Below are 13,598 nucleotides of genomic sequence, written 5' to 3' on the forward strand. Positions count from 1 at the left end.
GAAAGCCAGTCACCCCAAAAAAACTGATAACATTTTACAAAAGATAGTTAAAGAAAACTGCCCTAATATTCTAGAAACAAGAGAGGGAAATAGTGATTGTAAGAATTCATTGAACATCTTCAGGAAGAGATCCACAAGGAAAACCCCAAGGAACATTGTTGACAAACTCCAAAAGCACAAACTCAAGAATAAATTATTGCAAACTGCAAGACATAAACAAATCAAATATCTAAAAGCAACAGTCAGGATCACTCAGGCAGCTTCTACAATAAAGGATTGGAGAGATTGATATACCATATACCAAAAGGCAAAGAATCTGGGGTTACAACCAAGAATTAACTACCCAGCAAGATTCAGCACCATCTTTCAGGGGAGGAGATGGAGATTCAATGAAGAGACTTTCAATCATTTCTATTGATAAAACCAGAACTAATCAGAAAAAAAAAATTTACCAATATAGGACTCAAGAGAACTATAGAAAGGTAAACAGAGGGACAAGTGAGACAATTAGTTCACATCAAGGGGCTAAAAAGACTTATTAGATTGGAGGGGACAAAGGGAGAGGGATGAGCATTGTTTGAAATTTGAGGTTATCAGTTTTTGCTCTAAAAGGGAATAATTTAATCATTCAGTTGGATATAGAAATTTATCTAATCCTATAAAGAAGTAGGAGGAAAAAGGGGAAAAGAAAAAGGAGGGACACTGGAAGAGAGGGCAGAAACTCTAGGAAAACAGTTAAGAGAAGGGGAAAGGGATGATGGGAGATAAAGAAGTGAGTGGAGTAGGTTAAAAAAACACTAGTAAGAGAAGGGGAAGGGGTGATAAGCTATAAAATAGTGGGTGGATGGGTAAAAAAAAACAGAGGGCTAAGGACTGGATGCAAATAGAGACTAAAAGTATATACAGGATAGAAAATAGGATGAAGGGAAATACAGAGCTGGTAATCATAGCTGTTAATGTGAATGGGATCAACTCTCCCATAAAATGGAAGCAAATAACAGAGTCGATTAAAAAACAGAATCTTAAAGTATATTGTTTACAAGAAACACATGTGACACAGATTAACAAAGGGAAAGGTAAAAGGCTGTAACAATTTATTATGTTAAAGTGAAAAACAGGGGTAGCAATTCTGATATCAATAAAGCAAAAATAAAAATAGATGTTATTAAAAGATTTAAGGGGAGAAATAATCCATAATTTCATCCAGAAAAAATAATAGTAATGAGACAACATACCAAAAAACTATGGGATGCTGACAAAGAAGTTCTTAGAGGAAAGTTTAAATCTCTAAATAACTACATAAATAAATAGGGAAAGAGGAAATATACAAAATTAGAAATTTTGAAACTCAAAGGAGAAATTAGTAAAATAGAGCCTAAGAAAACTGAGACTTGGTTTTATGAAAAAAAATTTAAAAATAGATAACCCTTTGGCTAATTTGATCAGAAAAAGGAAAGGAAAAACAAACAAACAAACAAATAACCAGAATAAAAAAAAATCAAAGGGGTAAACTTACCACCAATGACAAAAAAAAAAATTAAAGCAATAATGGGGATCTATTTTACCCAACTGGCAGCAAATCTGACTATCTTACAAAACTGGATGAATATTTACAAAAATATTAATTTCCCAGATTAATAGAAGAGGAAATAAATTACTTAAATAGTTTCATTTTAGGAAAAAAAAATAAATTGAACAAGCCAATTACAAAGTCCCTAAGAAAAAAAAAGTCTCTAGGATCAGATGAATTCTGGTCCTACAAAACATTTAAGGAACAATTGAACAATTAATTCCAATACTATGGAAACTATTTGGAAAAATAAGTAAAGAAGGAGTACAGCCAAGTCTTTTTAGGACACAAATATGGCAGTGCTAACTAAACCAAGAAGGACAAAAACAGAAAAAGAAAATTACAGACCATTTTCACTAATATTGATGCAAAATTTTTAAACTAAATATTAGTAAAGAGATTACAGCAAGTTATCATCAGAATAATACACTGCAATCAAGTAGGATTTATGCCAGTAATACAATGCTGGTTTGATATCAGGAAAACTATTATTATAATGGGCCAAATCAATAAGAAAACTGAAAGAAATAATGTGATAATCTCAATAGATCCAAAATAAATACCAAATTACAACTATATTATACAGCAGCAGTAATCAAAACCATTTAATACTGGCTAAAAAATAGAGAAGTGGATCAGGGGAATAGCTTAGATACACATGACACAATAATTAAGACATAAAAAAACCAAAACAGAACAAGACATGGCAATCTAGTATTTGAAAAACTCACAAATTCCAATTTCTGGAATAAGAACTCACTGTTTGACAAAAATTGCTGGGAAAACTGAAAACTAATATGTCAGAAATTCAGCATAGACCTATATCTCACACCCCATATCAAAATAAGGTCAAAATGGATACATGATTTGGGCATAAAGGATGATACCATAAACAAATTGGGAGAACAAGGAATAATTATTACATAGGAAATTATGAATAGGAATAATTTACCTATCAGATCTTGGGTGAAGGGAGGAATTTGTGAACAAAGAAGAGCAAAATAACATTATGAAAGGCAATAATTACTTGATGTGTATTTGGAAGATTAATTCCTAGATACTTAACATATTGTATTATTTTTAAATGAATTATTTTTCTCTATCTTCATCCTGGTTTTCAGAAATACACACACATTTTTAAAGAAATGAATTTCGTTTATATCCTGTTTTTTAAACTGAAAATATAATTGATCTCCAATACTTTTTTATTGATACTTTAGGGTCCTCTATATAAATTATGATATCATCTTCAAAGAGTCATAATTTTCCTTCCTCTTAACTTTCTAATAGTTTCAACAGTAAATCTGACTCTTTGGGGGAAATTTGATACAACTGTTCATAAGGAGAAGGCGTGTGATACTTTCATTAGAATGCTGGGAGATAGCTCTCAGATTCTGGAAGTATCTTTATGATTACTTCTGAAACAACAGATATGACCCAGAATCAAAAGACTACTCTTCTTGTTTATCCTTAAATGAATAACAAACTGAAGTCAAAGGAGATATTTGTGAATAATAAGAAAAAGAAATTCTTTCCTGATTTGCTTCATTTTTGATTCGCTGGTAACTAAGTTCCCTTTTTCTGTCCTAACCTATTGCCTATTGAGTTTGTAAAATAACTATTCTTTTCAACCTAGCCATTGCTCTGGTTGAAAGAAATGTTTGGACAAAAATGGGACCAATTTAAAGGAAATAGGTAAAATTGATTCAGGTGCATTATGGAAAAAGAATTAACTAACAACATCAATATCATTATCATTGTCATCATCATTATTAACAACAAAACTCCAAATAAAATCAACCAAAAGTACCAGCTCACCTTTCCAGATATAGATATATATGATTTTGTTAAAATAGATTATATTTCACTAAGTTTTCTGTGTCTTTGAATTAAATTCTCCTACAGATTATTGTTTGTTAAAATGCTTGGGAATTAATATTTTTCTCTTAAGTTTGTAATTTTTGTAATTAAGTTTATTGACATATTGACAACAAATTGATTACAAAAGTGACTGTATCCCAGAAAAAAAATAAGAAAATTGAATCTATGATGACCACCAATACCTAGAAATAAAAGTTTTAAGTTCAACATTTTTAGTTTTTGAAAACAATAATACACAATAATTCACTTCTCTGTTCCTAAATTCCTCTGTGAATACTTTTAAAAGAAAGAAAGAAGAATATCAACAAGCTATGGCAATAAAGTTCTCTGGAGTGTCATACCAGCCACTAACACAATCTTGAAAAAAAAGAAGATTAAAGAGAATACATGAATTCTGAAATTTGAATTGTAACTCTGTATTAATTAGCATTCTGTTATTCTGTCACACTAGTTGTTGATGGAAGCAGTAAAATTTTGCAATTGAAGCTTTTTTTTTTTTCTTTCTATAGAAGAGATTTTCTTTTGTTACCATATAAAACAGCAATGGGAATCTTATTTCAGAAACATGCTAAATTCTATCTGTAACTGCACAAAACAAAAAGAAGGGGAAATAGATTAGTGACCTGATTATTCTTCTTTCTATGTAGTTAAACCAATATAATATATATAGAAAATCATTTAATGAGATTAAATCATCAGTATTGACTTTTTATATATAAATTCAAACATAGCTTTGTTCAAAGCTTGTGCCTCAAATTTCAAGGTTCATGATTTTCTTTTCTGTAGCAGAAAACTTCTTAATTGTTATAGTTTAGGTTGTAAGAACATAGATACCAATCACAATAATTAAAAAAAAATTCATTCAAACCAGATACAACCATTGCCATAATCTAAACATATGAGGCTAAATTTTCTTAACTAAGAAATACTTGATTTACTCTTCAAAACAGTAATGTGACAACTAAATAAAACACTAATTTTCAGCGAAACTTTGAGTTAAATCTTAAAGAGAAGAGTGAGGAAGTTTATGACCTCTTGAAATAGTAAATAGAAAACAAAACAAAAACAGCTAAGAGATCTTAACACAAGAAAAAAAATTGAATATGAAAATCATTTTTATGGGGAAAAACATTAACTTTCTGAGAGCCAAGAAGGCAGAGTAAGCAGTAAATTGATATAATAACATATTCACTTCCAAACAACCATAAAATAACTTAATAGCTTCCTAAAACAAATCCTGGAACAACAGAACTAGCAAAAAGAAAGGGTTACATAATATTTTTAATTCAAGAAAATTGAAAGATGACCAGGAATGGTCTCTTTCATTCTGGCAAAGGGGAAACAATCTATGATAAGAAGCATCCCAGTAAGCCAGCAGTAAGCTCCACCTCAGCAGACCAGTAAGATATCACGAGCCTCACTTCAGTGGAGCAAACATCCGAACCCCAACAAGACTCAGCATAGACTGGGAGAGAGGCAGACTTTAACTCCACAAACTTCAACTTAGCCCAGGACAAATAGGCACCCTGAAGCAATCAGAATTACATGCTTTGGTGTAGATCTGAGGAAAGACCCAACTGACCTCAGCATACTCAAACAACACCACTTGCACTATGGTTCAGTGGGAATAAGCTGCTAGACCTCTATGGCCTTCAGAAGTTCAATCCTTTTATCTCTTCAGAGGAGTAACAGACATGAGAGTACCATGTGGATCTCAGGGCAACATCAGTCACCATCAGGCAAACAGCCAAGGCTTGCAGCCTCTGACACAAGAAGTCTGAAACAGTCCCCTTTTTCACACTTTGTGAACTAAAGTTTAAAAGAAAGGAAAAAGGCCAAATACGGGTGGGAGAGGGAAGAACAACAACAAAAAATCTGACCAAAAAAAGTTATTATTAAATTACAAAACACTTGCCACAAAAATAAAGTCAGATTTAAATAATTGGGAAGACATTCAGTGCTCTTGGATAGGCCGAGCGAATATAATTAAGATGACAATACTCCCTAAACTAATCTATTTATTTAATGCTATACCAATCAGACTTCCAAGAAACTATTTTAATGACCTAGAAAAAATAACAACAGAATTCATATGGAACAACAAAAGGTCGAGAATTTCAAGGGAAGTAATGAAAAAAAAAATTAAGTGAAGGTGGTCTAGCTGTACCTGATCTAGAACTGTATTATAAAGCAACAGTCATCAAAACCATTTGGTATTGGCTAAGAAATAGACTAGTTGATCAGTGACATAGATTAGGTTCACAGGGCAAGATAGTGAATAAAAATAGCAATCTAGTGTTTGACAAACCCAAAGATCCCAAATTTTGGGATAAGAATTCATTATTTGACAAAAACTGCTGGGAAAACTGGAAATTAGTATGGCAGAAACTAGGCATGGACCCACATTTAACACCACATACTAAGATTAGATCAAAATGGGTCCAAGATTTAGGCATAAAGAATGAAATCATAAATAAATTGGAGGAACATGGGATGGTTTACCTCTCAGACTTGTGGAGGAGGAAGGAGTTTGTGTCCAAGGGAGAACTAGAGACCATTATTGATCACAAAATAGAAAATTTTGATTACACCAAATTAAAAAGTTTCTGCACAAACAAAACTAATGCAAACAAGATTAGAAGGGAAGTAACAAATTGGGGAAACATTTTTACAGTTAAAGGTTCTGATAAAGGCCTCATCTCCAAAATATACAGAGAATTGACTTTAATTTATAAGAAATCAAGCCATTCTCCAATTGATAAATGGTCAAAGGATATGAACAGACAATTTTCAGATGATGAAATTAAAACTATTTCCACTCATATGAAAGAGTGTTCCAAATCACTATTGATCAGAGAAATGCAAATTAAGACAACTCTGAGATATCATTTCACACCTGTCAGATTGGCTAAGGTGACAGGAACAAATAACGATGAATGTTGGAGGGGTTGTGGGAAAACTGGGACACTGATGCATTGTTGGTGGAGTTGTGAAAGAATCCAACCATTCTGGAGAGCAATCTGGAATTATGCCCAAAAAGTGATCAAAATGTGCATACCCTTTAACCCAGCCATACTACTACTGGGCTTATATCCCAAGGAAATATTAAAGAAGGGAAAGGGACCTTTATGTGCCAAAATGTTTGTGGCAGCCCTTTTCATAGTGGCTAGAAGCTGGAAGATGAATGGATGCCCATCAATTGGAGAATGGTTGGGTAAATTATGGTATATGAATGTTATGGAATATTATTGTTCTGTAAGAAATGACCAACAGGAGAAATACAGAGAGGCTTGGAGAGACTTACATCAACTGATGCTAAGTGAAACGAGCAGAACCAGAAGATCATTATACACTTCAACAACGATACTGTACGAGGATGTATGCTGATGAAAGTGGTTATCTTCAACATAGAGAAGAGCTAATCCAATTCCAATTGATTAATGATGGACAGAATCAGCTACATCCAGAAAAGGAACACTGAGAAATGAATGTAAACTGTTATTTTTACCTTCTGAATCCAATTCTTCCTGTGCAACAAGAAATTCGGTTCTACACACATATATTATATCTAGAATATACTGTAATATATTTATAAGACTGCCTGCCATCTGGGGGAGGGGGTTGGGGGAGGAAGGGAAAAAATCTGAATTGAAGTAAGTGCAAGGGATAATGTTGTAAAAAATTACCCATGCATATGTACTGTCAAAAAAAAAAGTTATAATTATAAAATTAAATTTAAAAAATAAACAAAAATAAATAAATAAATAAATATCTATTTTAAGAGAAAAAAAAAAAGAATAAATTGATTAGGTAAATTTGTTATATCTTATTTTATTGACTTTACCTACCCATGAACGATATATTATAACTTTAATTTAAATTTATTCATATAAAATATTTTCATGTTTATGTTCATTAGCTCCTTTATCCATTTTTATACACATATACTCTGGTATTTTATACTGTGTAGTTACTTTAAATGATTTAAAGCAATATTAAATAATATTAGTGACAGTTTTAGTGTCATTTTTTTCTCTTTTAATAAATCTATTTTAGTTCTAAATTTGAAATCATAATAGCTAAGCTGGCTTTTTATATAATAAATTCTACTTTAATTCTTTATTTTAAAAAATTATTATTGTGACCAGGAAGAGCAAGACACAAACAGAAATAGACAACAATGTCAAAACACTTATGGGAAAAATCACAAAAATGGGAAATTATCTCAATTTGAGAAAGAATTCATGGAAGAACAGACATACCCATACACAGCTTAAATCATACAGGGTAGGTAGAAGAAAAATTGAGAAAAGAAGTGAGAGTAGTGAATGAGAATTATGAAAAATAGTGAACAATTTAGAAAAAGAAAACAGTTACTTAAATAGTAGAATTGTTCAAATGGAATAGGAGATAGAAAAATCCACTGAAGAAAAAAGAAAAGAAAAGAAAAGAAAAGCTTCTTTAAAAGACTAATGAAAAAGTAAGTACAAAAGCTAACCAAAGAAAACAACTCATTAAATGTTAGAATTGGGCAAGTGAAAGTTAATGACTCCATAAGGCATCAAGAATCAATTTAGCAAGTGCAAAAGAATGAAAAAAAGAGAAGAAAATGTAAAATACTGCACTGGAAAACAGTTGACCTAGAAAATAGATCCAAAAGAGATAATGTCAGAATCATTGATTTGTCTGAAAGACATAATCAAAAGGAGGACCTGGACAACATCTTTCAAATAATTATTAAGAAAAAAACTACCCTCATATCCTAGAACCAGAGAACAAAATACACATTGAAAAAAATATCATCACCTCAGGAACAAGATGCCAAAATAAAATCTCCAGGAAACATTATAGTCAAATTACAGAACTTAAGGTCAAGGGGAAAAATACTACAAGTGGCCTGAAAATAAACCATTCAAATGTCAAGAAACTATAATCAGGATTGCAAAGAATTTAGCAGCTATAACATAAAGGATCAAAGGTCCCAATAGACAAAGAAATTAGGACTATAGAGAAAAATCATCAACTTGACAAAATTAAGAATAATACTTTCAAGGGAGGAAAAGTTACTCAATGAAATAGAAGATTTCAAGCCAGAAGGGGAAGGCCAGAACTGAACAACACATTTGACTTACATTACCAAGACTTCAAGTGAAGTATAAACAGGGATAAAGAGAAAAGAAAGCATAGGGGATTTAAGAAGCTGAACTATTTACCTAATCATAGGAGTAAATACTATTTATAAATCTTAAAATTGTACCAGTAATAGGAGAAATGACTTTAAAAAACAACTAAGCAAAAAGAAAGAGAAATACACTGATTTAATTTAAAGGATCAAGATCCTGAGGGAGGGACTCACTATTTCCTGGAAAATTAGACAGAGATATCAAAGATATGGAGAAAAATTGGTTTTGAAGTTATTCAAGGCTCATTTTCCATGCTATATGATAGAAAGTGATCAAAGTATGAAGAAAACCTGGATGTTGTTAACTCTTCTACTCAAAAATGAGAAAATATCAATATTTATCAATAACAACTAGACTTTTTTGCTCACTAAATTAGTAGTTAAAGATGTTTTTCATGAAATTTGGGCTTTCTTCTCTATTTTTTAAAAAAAAAATTAGCTTAACTTTCTATAACATTGATTGTTCCAAGGCAAATTTATTTTGATACTGGGTTTTAACAATTGCTATTAAAAAATCTAACTAATAGACATGAATGCAAATAAAAAATGTGAATTATTGACTTTGCCTACTAAACCAAAATATCACTTTTCAATCCTATTATATATTTTATGGATAGTTTCTGAGCCAATTTTTTATATCTTCACAATGGATATTTATTAACATTGGTTAAAATTTCTTAGGGAATGATGCTTATTTATGATGCTTTCTATTCATTTATGTATTTCCTATTTTCTTGATTAACAATGTATTTAAATAGTTTGGAACTCAATTATATGCTATTTCATCTGTTCATTTTCTTATTATTTTAATTTGGTTTTTATCTTTGCTCTAACAAACCAGTGATCTGATTCAGTTAATATGGAAATATATTTATATTGAAGAGTAGTCATTCTGTTTATTAAAGTATAATCACTTCTGAGTATTTATTATTCTCCACATCTACCTACTCTTATTTTTTCTTAAAGGGATTTTTCATATTATGTGGATATAAAACTTCTACATATTTTTCTTGTTATTCATGGCTTTCATTTGTTAATTGTAAACCATTTTTCCAAACACATTTTTCTCTATTTTCCCCAATGATATTAGGAATTCTTATTTCACATTCAAAACCTTTCCATGATGCTACTGAATTTTTAAATACACAGATTAAATTAATGGATTTTAATAAGGTAATTATGCAATTTCTTTAATTCATATTCTTTCTATAGTTAATGGCATATTGGCAATGCTATGATGATCATTTAGTTAATGTTTATCATGAGTATAGGAATACAAGTTGTCCCATGAAGTATTATTTCATATTGTCCTTAAAATGAATGATAAAGGCAATACTATTAGTCCTTGTATTATATCCTGAGAATATCTGAATCTTATTATTTATTTGTAACTTCATTTCTTCTGAGTTTCTTTATAATGATAATCTCAAATCTATGTGATTCAATTTATGAAGAATATTGACCACTTGATTATTGGGATAAAATAATATTCAGACTACCAGGTGCTAAGTTAATATTTATATATTTTTTAATCATTGTCGGATTGCTAGTACTTATTCCTTTTTCTACCATTTAGCCAATGCTGATGCAAAATTTGAAACAAGATACATATTTAATTCATTTTGCATTTTTAAGGGTTTTCACAATATAAGAATTCATTACCAAATGGCTTTTTGACGATAGTCACTCTCATACTCAAAGTTTTTTGAGCTAAAACATAATGGATGAATGAATAAATCAGTCAAAAATGAATTAAGTCCAAAGTGATAATCATAGCATTTTTATAGTGCTTTAAAGTTTGTAAAACAATTTACAAATATTGTTTCATTTTTTTCCTCACAACAGCCCTGGGAGACAGATACTTTTACTATATCCGGTTTACAAATGAGTAAACAAACAAATAGAAGTGAATAGACTAATATAGTGTCAAAACTAGTAAGTGACTGAGGCCAGATTTGAATTCAGAATGATAGGTCTTGAAATATAAAGACAACAATTAACATCCCTGTATCCAACAATATATACACATACAAGTAAATATAAAATGTATGCAAAGTAAGTACAGAGAAATTTGGGTGAGTGTAAAGGGCTGGAACTCTGTATGATTGTTTTAATCCTAAAACAAGGTATTAACTCAGTAGAATTAAGATACTTAGTATATTTCTATAAGTTGACACCTATTCTACAAGACTACAAGGTATCAACCTGATGATGTACTTATAATAGAGTATATAAGAGCCAACAGGACTGGGATAGAGACATTCCATCTTCATCAGCCTCCTGGTGACTCTCCTGCATTTCCTCCCCTGAAACCAAGACCCATTCTGGAGGGCCTCCAAAAAGCTAGCTGTGCCCCAGGAGAAGGAGATAGACTGTGAAGGAGACAATAAAGATTTTGGACTTTATTCCTGACTATTCTTGTGGTGAATATTCTGCTAAGACAAAGGCTAGTTCTGAGACCTCCAGAAAGCTAGCCAGAACCTTGCAGGCTTTCTAGGAGCTGAGAATTAGAAAATGCTTCATATAAAAAAACTTTGAACTTTTAAGGATGCCAAGGATTTCGAGGACTGAAGATAATAATAATACCAAAAACTAAAATGTATTTAGGGCTTACTATGTGTTAGACAATATGCTACTTTATTTGGTCCTCACAATAATCAACCCCTAAGACAGTGGTTCTCAAACTTTTTAAATAGGGGCCAGTTCACTGTCCCTCAGACTGTGGAAGGGCCAGACTATAGTAAAAACAAAAACTCACACTCTGTCTCTGCCCCTCAGCCCATTTGCCATAACCCAGCAGCTGCATAAACGTCCTCAGTCCGCTGCATCTGGCCCATGGGCCGGAGTTTGAGAACCCCTGCCTGAAGAGGTCAATGCCTTCATTATACAATTTTTATATATAAGGAAATTGAGACAAGAAGATGTTAGATGACTTGCTTAAAGTTGCACAGTTTAAATCTGAGGCAACATCTGAATTCAGATCTTCTGACTCTAAGAATTCTATCCATTATGCTATTTAATTGAAGAAAAAAGGCTTTCCAGATATAAGGTATACCTATACAAAAGCAACAGAGCAAGGAGCTACAATGTCATGTATGAGAAATAGAAAATAAGCAACATTAGAATTAGAACTTAAATGAAGGGAAATAATTAGTGATTTGTCTGGAAAGGTAGATTGGAGCAACCACTAATGGCAAGCAGAGAATATTGTGTTTTATCAGGGAGGCAAGGTGGGGGATTTGTTAGAGTCTTGTTAGTAGCACAGATGTGGTCAGACCTATATTTTAAACTTTTCATTTTGACAGTTCTGTGGAAGCTGAATAGTAGAAATAATGGAAGCATGGAGACCAATTAAGAAGTGATTATCATATATTGCCTAAATGTTGCCTAGATGATGAAGGAAATGAAGTAATGAGGACTGTGACTAGAGAGTGGAGTGATGGAGATGGATGTCAAAAATATTATGAAGATAGAATTGACATGAATCAGCATCAAGGGGATGAAGGAAAGAGAAGACTCAAGAATGATTTTGAAGCAGAAATAACAGAATGGAGGTGGTTGTGTGAACTTTTTGTGACTTTTAAGCACATCTGAATATGTTTGTCCCAAATTATACTAGTTATATTTGGCACTATGACATTTTTTTTTCCTTTTTGGTCAAAGTAATATTGAAAGTCCTTGTCAGTTCTTTTCCATTTGAGGTAATTTTTATAGCAGTGAGCTGTAACAAGTACACAGCAATGGACTAAAATGATAAGAATTTGGACAATGTCATCCAGCAGGGAGTCTGTGGCAAGCTACTTAGAATGTTTCTGGTGTATCAAGCATGACAAGCTGTATATTTTCCACAACAGTTTTAATGTAAAAAGTTTATTTCAGCTCTTGAAAAAAAATTAGTAGTTTGGTATTGATTCTGTCACTAAACTTTCTTTTTATCATAACACTATCCAAATTTTATTATATCACCTCTCACGGCTTTACCAATTAAATCTTGTGACTTTAAACTAAAATGCCATTTAAAGGACTTTTTTTTGTTAGTTTTTGTTGTCTACAAAACATTCTTGCCTGAATCATTGTAGTCAATGGATCAGAATTTTCCTTAAGTGCTCCCAACTATGACTAGATTAGGTAGAGGAAATAAAACTATACCCATATCATGAAAACATGATCTTGGTAATTACTCCAAAGTCAGGTGGAATGAATTTGCCAAATGAAAGAATACAGGTCACAGCTGCTGCCTAAAAATTGAATCTCTTTACTAGAACATATCTGTTTAATCCTTTATGATGGATAATGACACCAAGAGTATCATGACATGAACTCATCCTGACATTTTCCAAATTACTTCCTTATTTTCTCTCCAGGAACAAGAAATGCTGTTAATTTTTAGCATATTCATAGTGTACAATGGTACTTATGTAATTATATAGCATATGGCAAATGATATAGTGATCCAAGTATAATATTATGTTCTAAAAGATCACAAATTTAATCAAGGCTCAACAATCTCATTCTTACTATCTGTCATTCTGTGTATCCATTACCATCTTTAGAAGTATAGAATCTGCTACCAAATTTCTCACTGAGCTTATCAGAAAATAGATCTAATGGTGTTCTATTTTCTTGAAAAAAAAATGCAGTATTTAATGCATTGAAGTAATATCAACATTTTATTTAAATAAACTATACATGTTTCTTTTTATGTCATTATCTCATTTATATGCACATATACCCATATGCTAGCATGTTTCAACTCTCTGCCCAGGGATGATTCCACATTTACTGTTTTTATCTGCTTGAAGGGACAGATGGGTAGAGCCCAAATTGATTCCTGGAAGGTCAGATTCTTGGCGGGCTTTTCAGATGAAGAAGAAACTGTTTTGGGGAAACCTGAGCAGATAGTTAAGGGTTGAGAAAATCCAAGCCAGCTCATATCCGGTGTGGGGCTGGGTACTGCCCAAACTG

General features: G+C 31.8%; 1 long non-coding RNA gene across 1 annotated transcript in view; it reads left to right on the forward strand.

Annotated features, from left to right (window-relative positions):
• LOC141548027 (uncharacterized) overlaps positions 1 to 12,526 on the forward strand; it is a 99,926-nt gene extending 87,400 nt beyond the window's left edge. The window contains exon 3 of the long non-coding RNA XR_012483723.1: positions 11,939 to 12,526. This is a non-coding gene — a long non-coding RNA (uncharacterized LOC141548027). The remainder of the gene's footprint in view (positions 1 to 11,938) is intronic.
• Positions 12,527 to 13,598: the final 1,072 nt, after the last annotated feature.

This window comes from Sminthopsis crassicaudata, chromosome 6 (assembly GCF_048593235.1).
Source record: "Sminthopsis crassicaudata isolate SCR6 chromosome 6, ASM4859323v1, whole genome shotgun sequence".
Lineage (NCBI taxonomy): Eukaryota > Metazoa > Chordata > Mammalia > Dasyuromorphia > Dasyuridae > Sminthopsis > Sminthopsis crassicaudata.